At 48.3% G+C, this 6,880-nt stretch overlaps 1 long non-coding RNA gene across 1 annotated transcript; it reads left to right on the top strand.

Moving 5' to 3' along the window:
- Positions 1 to 209: 209 nt before the first annotated feature.
- LOC109262326 (uncharacterized) lies at positions 210 to 4,310 on the top strand. Its single transcript, XR_002077707.2, has 3 exons — positions 210 to 489; positions 1,352 to 1,540; positions 3,278 to 4,310. It is a non-coding gene; the product is annotated as an uncharacterized LOC109262326 (long non-coding RNA).
- The last annotated feature ends 2,570 nt before the right edge of the window (positions 4,311 to 6,880 follow it).

Below are 6,880 nucleotides of genomic sequence, written 5' to 3'. Positions count from 1 at the left end.
CCTCCCTCGGGCGGCAGCTCGGTGCTCACGGCTCCTCGCGCGCCCGCCTCCCTTCTTCTCCTCCTCCTCCACCTCCTCCTTCCCCTCCTCCTCCTCCTCCACCTCCTCCTTCCCCTCCTCCTCCTCCTCCACCTCCTCCATCCCCTCCTCCTCCTCCTCCACCTCCTCCATCCCCTCCTCCTCCTCCTCCCCTTCCCTCCCCTCACTTCCTCTCCCTTCCCAAACCCCAGCTCGCTTCACCCTTCCCGCCTCCTCCCACCCCTCCCCTTTCTCCTCCCACTTCCTCCTTCCTTCTCCCTCTCGAGAAGGACCCGAAAGGCTGGAGTCGGCTTCTGCCGTCCCTGGAGTGGCCTGTGCACACCAGTCCCCTCCCTGCCCCTGGACAGCCACCCTGCTCCTGCCGGGCTGCAAGCTGCGAGGCCTTCAGATCGGGGCACCCTTGGACCTGGCCTCCTTCAAGAGGCAGGAGCACAGACCTCCGCGACTAAGGTCCAGCGGGACTTGCATCCCGTCCTCGTCTAGAGGGTCTAGAAGAGGCTTCCGGAATATAGGCTTTATTCTGTTCGAAGTAATAGGAAATATCCTTTATCAGGGAAGTTCTGTCAAAATGGATTTGGGGTTTGTTTGCTTTGGGTTAAGTTCTGATTGACTGGCTGCTGAACTTGACTTAGGCGGGGAGGAAGACATGCCCAAAGCTCTCTGGTCACCTGCTGCTGGCCTGGCTGGGGTCGAGGGAATGGGGAGCAAAGAGTTGTGAAGGCTAGGACCCCACCTCCCCCCACAGGGCAAAGTCCCGGAACTCTTAAGGGGTGGGGGCCTCCAAGCTTCCTCACTAGGTTGGGGAGGGGGGTGAGACCCCTGCCTGGAGGAGCGTCAAGCCTACGTTAGTAGTGACTGCCCCAGACGGCGGCGGGCTAGGCCCATCCCCTGTGTTTTTCTCTTTTTCCCCTGTAGTAACATGTCCCAGCTCATGCAGCCAGGAAGGAAATGAGAGAGCAAGCACCTGGCTAGAAAGACAACAATAATAACTCACATTTGCATAGCATTATTTAGTTTGGAAAGCACTTTCACATACATTATCTTAATTGGTCTTTTAACTGTGTGAGGTAATAAGTATGTTGTCCTTATGCCCATTTAGACAGATGATAAAATTGAGATTCAAAGGATAACATGCTCCCGAGAGGCAAAATCAAGTCTCAGATTCCGGTATTCTCGCTCCAGGTCAGCTCCTTCCTTCCTTCCAGGAACCTCACTGCATCCCAGAGACTATTGCCCCGTTCCTTTTGAAGCTGCATTTTCTTACACCAAACAGGTGGTTAATCCCTGTTTCCTCCTTGTTTTCTCTCTGCAGGCCCTTCCCTGGCTCTCCACTCTCCTGCTTTGGGTGTCCAAGAATAGGACCTCCAGCCTAGCTTCCCGAGGCCAAACCTCTCCCTCTCTCTCTGCCCCAAAAGCCACCTCCCAATCTTCCTGAGAGCCTGATGCTCCCTTAAAATCTGCTGCCCCCAGCTCTCCACTGTCCGTTGTGAATCGGCCACAGGTGAGGCACCCGTTCTCAGCTATTAGAACATGTTCACTGAAGTTGTCCCCTGCCTACCATTTGAAGGTCCACTCAACAGACTCCTCTCAAAGCCAAGAAAACATGCGCTTCTCCTGACCTGCTGGAGAGGGAGTTTCTACCACAGGGCTGAGCACTAGGACAGAGGCTTCACAGAAGCTAATCATCCCTCCCTTCTCTCCCTCTGTGCCTTGGATGTGTCTCCACTGATGCACTTAATACCTCAAGATGTGGTTTGTTTACCTGTCGGTCTCCTCACTGGAGTCCAGTCCTTTAGGGCGCATCTTTTCATCTGACGTCCCCAGGGCCCAACACTGAAATTTCGTGGAAATGAGTGTTGCTGGGATGGTCATTGAAAGGCAGTGTAGGGGTGAAGGGTTGAAAGGGGTGAAGTCAAAGGGCCTGGGATCACATTCCCAGCTCCACTGCTTGCCAGCTGTAGCCTTTGGAGGAGTCGTTTAAATGTGGTATGCCTCAGTTTCCTCATCTGTAAAACGGGACAAAAACAGCACCTACCTCATAAAGTTACGTGAGGACTGAATGAGTTAACAACCTATCTCCTCTCACCTACAGTGCGCCGTGATTTTAGATCCCACAAAGAAAGAAGGAAAGGCTGCGGTGCAGTCTGTGACACAGTGCTTTTTTAGCAGTGTCAGAGATGATAAAAAAAAAAATGTTTAAAATGTCTGCATAAAACAGAAGAGTAACTACATACAATACATGCTATCTACGTGACAGCTACTGTCACTGTTGTTGAACTGCTTTCTCACAAAAGCCCCATGATGAGTGAGTTAATCCTCACTTCACAGATGAGGAAACAGAGATTTGGAGAGATGAAGGCTCTTGGGGCCAGTGAACCCTCAGCAGGCATTTAAACCTGCCTTTGAGGTGCAATAATCTACAGTTATTACAATAGCTGGCAGTCGCCCACCAAGCTACCAGGGAGTTAGGAGCTGGGTTTTGTTCTCAATTGCATTAGCTTTCCTTAATCTAAGTTTCTTCCCCCTCTGGTATAATAACTCTGCTTCTTCCTCCCCCTCCTCCCTTGTACTTGGCTCTGATCTTGTTACTTTTCTGTTAATGGCTCCGGGTTTTACTGTATCTGCTATTTGAATGGTAAAGCGACCTCGAATCTCTTATGGAGGTAGGAGGGGTATAAATAAATAGAAAGGTCAAAATTCGCTTTTAAAGATGACGCATTGCAAGAAAAAGTGAGAGAGAATATGCCCACGGTTGCACATGGGGATGTATATATGTGGACACCCTGAGTATCCACACCCGCAGTGCTCCCTCCAGTGCTACCGCTGAGAGACTCTGATGCTAGGTGTCCCGACACAGTGCAGAACTCCGCTTGCCCCTCAAGCTGACTTATCTGTCACCCCAGACTCAGTTTTTTTCCCATAACCCAGTGAGACGCTATAGAGTAAAGAGGTAGAGAGGAGCTTGAGAGGTTATGGGGGCTGGAGATAGCGAACTCTTCTAGGACCTTCTCTGGGGGCTGGAGGTAGCAAACTCTTCTAGGACCTTCTCTGGCTCTCCTTGGTACCTACCCCTCAAAAGAAGTATCCGCCTGAACAAGTGTTAAGTTTCTAGCTCACTATTGCAATGAGTCTGAGGCAAAGGAGAGCATCCCATTAGCTCCAAACTAAAGCAGTGTAAAAGGTGAGTATCACTGTTTTTAACATCAGAAAGGGAACCACCAAGATGTATTTTGTTTAGGGTTTTGCGGTCTCCCCACAACCGAGGCAGCTGAGGACCCATGGCTGTCAAGATCACAGAAGGATTCCACTTGCCACTTCTGCCCATCGCTTCACCAAGTGAGGAACCCCAATTTTCTACCTCTTCCGCCAAGCTTGTAATGTTCATGTTAAAAGATAACCAACAGAACAGGGCACAGTATTGTCCCGGGTTTTTGCCTCCCAAGTAGGGAAGCCACGGGCTGGCCAGAGAGTTGTATTTTGTGAATTCGTGTAGGTTTTTTGGGAAGGGATCAGGGTGGAAGGGGTCTTTCCAAAACCTCTCTCAACCCTCCCACATGACCTGAGACCAGAGAGGGGCTGCAAGCTGGGTGAGGAAGGGAGTTTGAGAAGGGCAATTGCACAGAGAGCTTTGCCACGGGAAGCAGTGAGAACATGCCATCCCTCAGTACCCCTGAATGAAGCCTACTGTTCTTCCTCCAAGACTGAATAAAAATGTATTCTACGCTCAGATCCACCAGACAAAGAAGGAATATAGCAACAAAGCAGGGGAGAGATGAAAATGGGCAGTCGGCTGTTCATTCACATACATGTAGTTCATCTGCAAGGCTTCCAAGAAAGCAGCCGCACACCAAATCCTTTCCGACGCTGCTGTATCTGAGCCTCCTGTGAGATAATCCTCTTAATGGAATATTTAAGAAATCGGATATAAATCACCAACCTTTTATCTCACCTGAAGATCCATGCTCCATTGGACGGATGGTGTATATGTCTATCTCCATACGGATGGGTGCAGGTGACTTTTCGAGCGGAGGTGGCAATCTCTGCTTTTTTTATTTTGAAGATAGGGTTGTAAAGTTATAAAGTTTAGAGATCAGAGCCCAGAAAACAGCTGCACCTAGAGACAATTAAAACACACATCCCTTGGAAAAAACCTTTTTTGTCATTTGCAACCAACAAAAATGCCTGTTATTGTGATGTGCTCATAAATAACTTGATTTTGGCATATGCTTTTGTACCAAACAGAAGATGAATAAATTAAATTTGATTTACAACCTTTTTCATTTTTATTAGCACTGCTCTGAAGAGTTTATGTAAGGGACGTGCCAGAGCAGTTATGCCAAATGTTTTAAGGCGTTGGTATTGATATTATATAAATTAAGGTGTTTTAATTTGCATTCTTTAATTAACTAAATACTGGCAGAAAAATAAAACACAAGGGCAGCCCTGACTTATTGCCTCTGTTAAACTGCTGACGTCTCTGAAAAGATGCTTTAAGTAATCCAATTCATGCAGAGTGGGGGAGGAAGGGGTATTAACACTCTCTTATTTGGCAAAACACATTGGAGTTGAAGAAACCAATATCCTGCTTTGTTTGCACAGTGGTTGAGGTGGTGGGTGTGTTTTTAGACAGCCTGCGTTCGTGTCCCCAAGGAAGAAGTTGACCAAATGTCTTAACTATGCACCCTGCCCAGGTCTGAGCGGAGGGGCCAAAGGGGAGCCCAGCCCTGCCACTGGGTATAAGCAGGTTCCTGGGTGCAGGGTCCTGCAGACCTGGGCTATATCACTGCCATTCTAAAAAGAGACAAGCTGGTTGAATTAATCCAGTAGATCCCATGTCAACATGATCATGTCCAGAAACCAAGGAGAGAAATCGTCAGATTCTTCAGCACAATGAGCTGCTTCTGATCAATGCTTCCAATCACACATAGGCCTCAAACTAAAAAAAAAAAAGTTTTCTAAAAAGATATGCTGGGAGTACTTCAGTTCTTTTCCATACCCTGGGTCCTGTCGTCAGCTCCAGAGACTTTCTTTTTTTTTATTTTTATTTTTTGTAATGTTTGCTCATTTTTGACAGGGAGAGAGAGAGAGCATGAGCAGGGGAGGGGCAGAGAGAGGGAGACACAGAATCCGAAGCAGGCTCCAGAGAGAGGGAGACACAGAATCCGAAGCAGGCTCCAGGCTCTGAGCTGTCAGCACAGAGCCCGATATAGGGCTTGAATTCACAGACCATGAGATCATGACCTGAGCCCGTGAGATCATGACCTGAGCCAAAGTCGGACGCCCAACCAACTGAGCCACCCAGGCACCCTTCCAGAGACTTTCTTAAAACTCACTCTTACAGTGAGGACGGTAGATTCTTTCTCATCGGAGTTAGGATAAATTTTTCCCTTCTTTACTCTTCATTTTTGCTCTCTGTTTCTCCTCTCCTGGAGGATCAGATCAACCCTGGTAAGGTTTCATCTCCTGTGATTCTCCCTCCAGACTTGAAGAGAGGGGGATCACAATTTCCCACGTCAGCCGTAGGAAAGGGATTTCTCCCAAACACAGGTGTAGAACATGTTATTTCTCTTCCCTAAAGCCACAGGAGAAAGAGCCATCTGCAAAACAGCCAATACTGTTCTGTCTACATTTTTAGGGTGTCCAACTTGCATTCTCTGCCTGGACCACGAGTCATCATGTCAAGGCTGGAGGTCTCGGGGTCTCACAGACACCTGTTGAATTGGCGGGAGACATCATACAGGGAGAGGGGGGGCTGGGGAGCAGGGCTCACCTCTCTCCTGGCCCCCACAGTGCACACTCACATACAGCATAATGTCTTTTGAGGAGCAGGTCAAGGGCAACCCCCAGCCCAACTGTCCCGGCCTCCAAGCACTGTCGTTAGGCAATGTCCCCACCCTAGTTTTCTTCCTCGATGCTTTTTCTTGACTTGCTCCAGAAATAAAGGATGAGTTCCAACTTTGAGGAAGGAAACTCCTGTTCTCCTTTGCCAGCATCCTATCCCCCCCGGCCCACCCCCTCCAAAAAAAATCGCACTTTCTTGTCGTTTCCCATCTTGCAGCTCTGTCAGTTGTTTTAAAACAACTGTTTTAAAACATGTCTCCTGTCATAAATAAGATTGTCATTATGCATTTTGACTGCAGTGGTGAAAAATTCACCCAGCTTCGAGAGAGGGGAGGGACCTCCGAGAGCCCCTTCAAGCCTGACGCAGAACAGGAGCGAAGGAACAAAAAAGGAAAAGGACACAGTCTGCTCATCGTTTTGAACTATGGTCGTTTTTTTCTGGGTTTGGCTGTTTGGGTTGGTTTGTTGACTTGGGTTTTGTTTAATGTGTTTGTTTGTTTGTTTGTTTATGGAAATTAATGAGAAAAACAAAGACAGCCTGGAGGAAAGGGGTTGTGTTGAACCTATAAATGACAGGCCCTGGGAGATCTGGAAGAGCTGCCTTGGGATGCCTGAGGGAAGTTCTTCAAGATGTTAGAATTCTAGGGGCTCCTGGGTGGCTCAGTCCATTAAGCATCCAACTTCAACTCAGGCCATGATCTCACGGTTCGTGAGTTCAAGCCCCACATCGGGCTCTGTGCTGTCAGCATGGAGCCCACCGCAGGTCCTCTGACCCCCCACCCCCGTCCTCTCTCTCACTGCCCCCCCCCTCAAAAATCAATAAACATTAAAAAAAAGAGAGAGAGATGTTAGAATTCTACTTTAGACATCCTGAAATGTAAATGTATCCTGATTCTAAGAGCTTATCAATGGTCTGGTCCCAATGGTTCTTCCTATTGCCACCATTGCCATACTGTCAAGGTTACTAACAAAAAGTGAGCTTTGACTCAGCCACCCAAAG

This window comes from Panthera pardus, unplaced genomic scaffold (genome assembly GCF_024362965.1).
Source record: "Panthera pardus isolate Hobbes unplaced genomic scaffold, ASM2436296v1 HiC_scaffold_13, whole genome shotgun sequence".
Classification (NCBI taxonomy): domain Eukaryota; kingdom Metazoa; phylum Chordata; class Mammalia; order Carnivora; family Felidae; genus Panthera; species Panthera pardus.
Note: the sequence above shows the minus strand (reverse complement) of the source record. Positions and strands in the feature narration are given on the sequence as shown.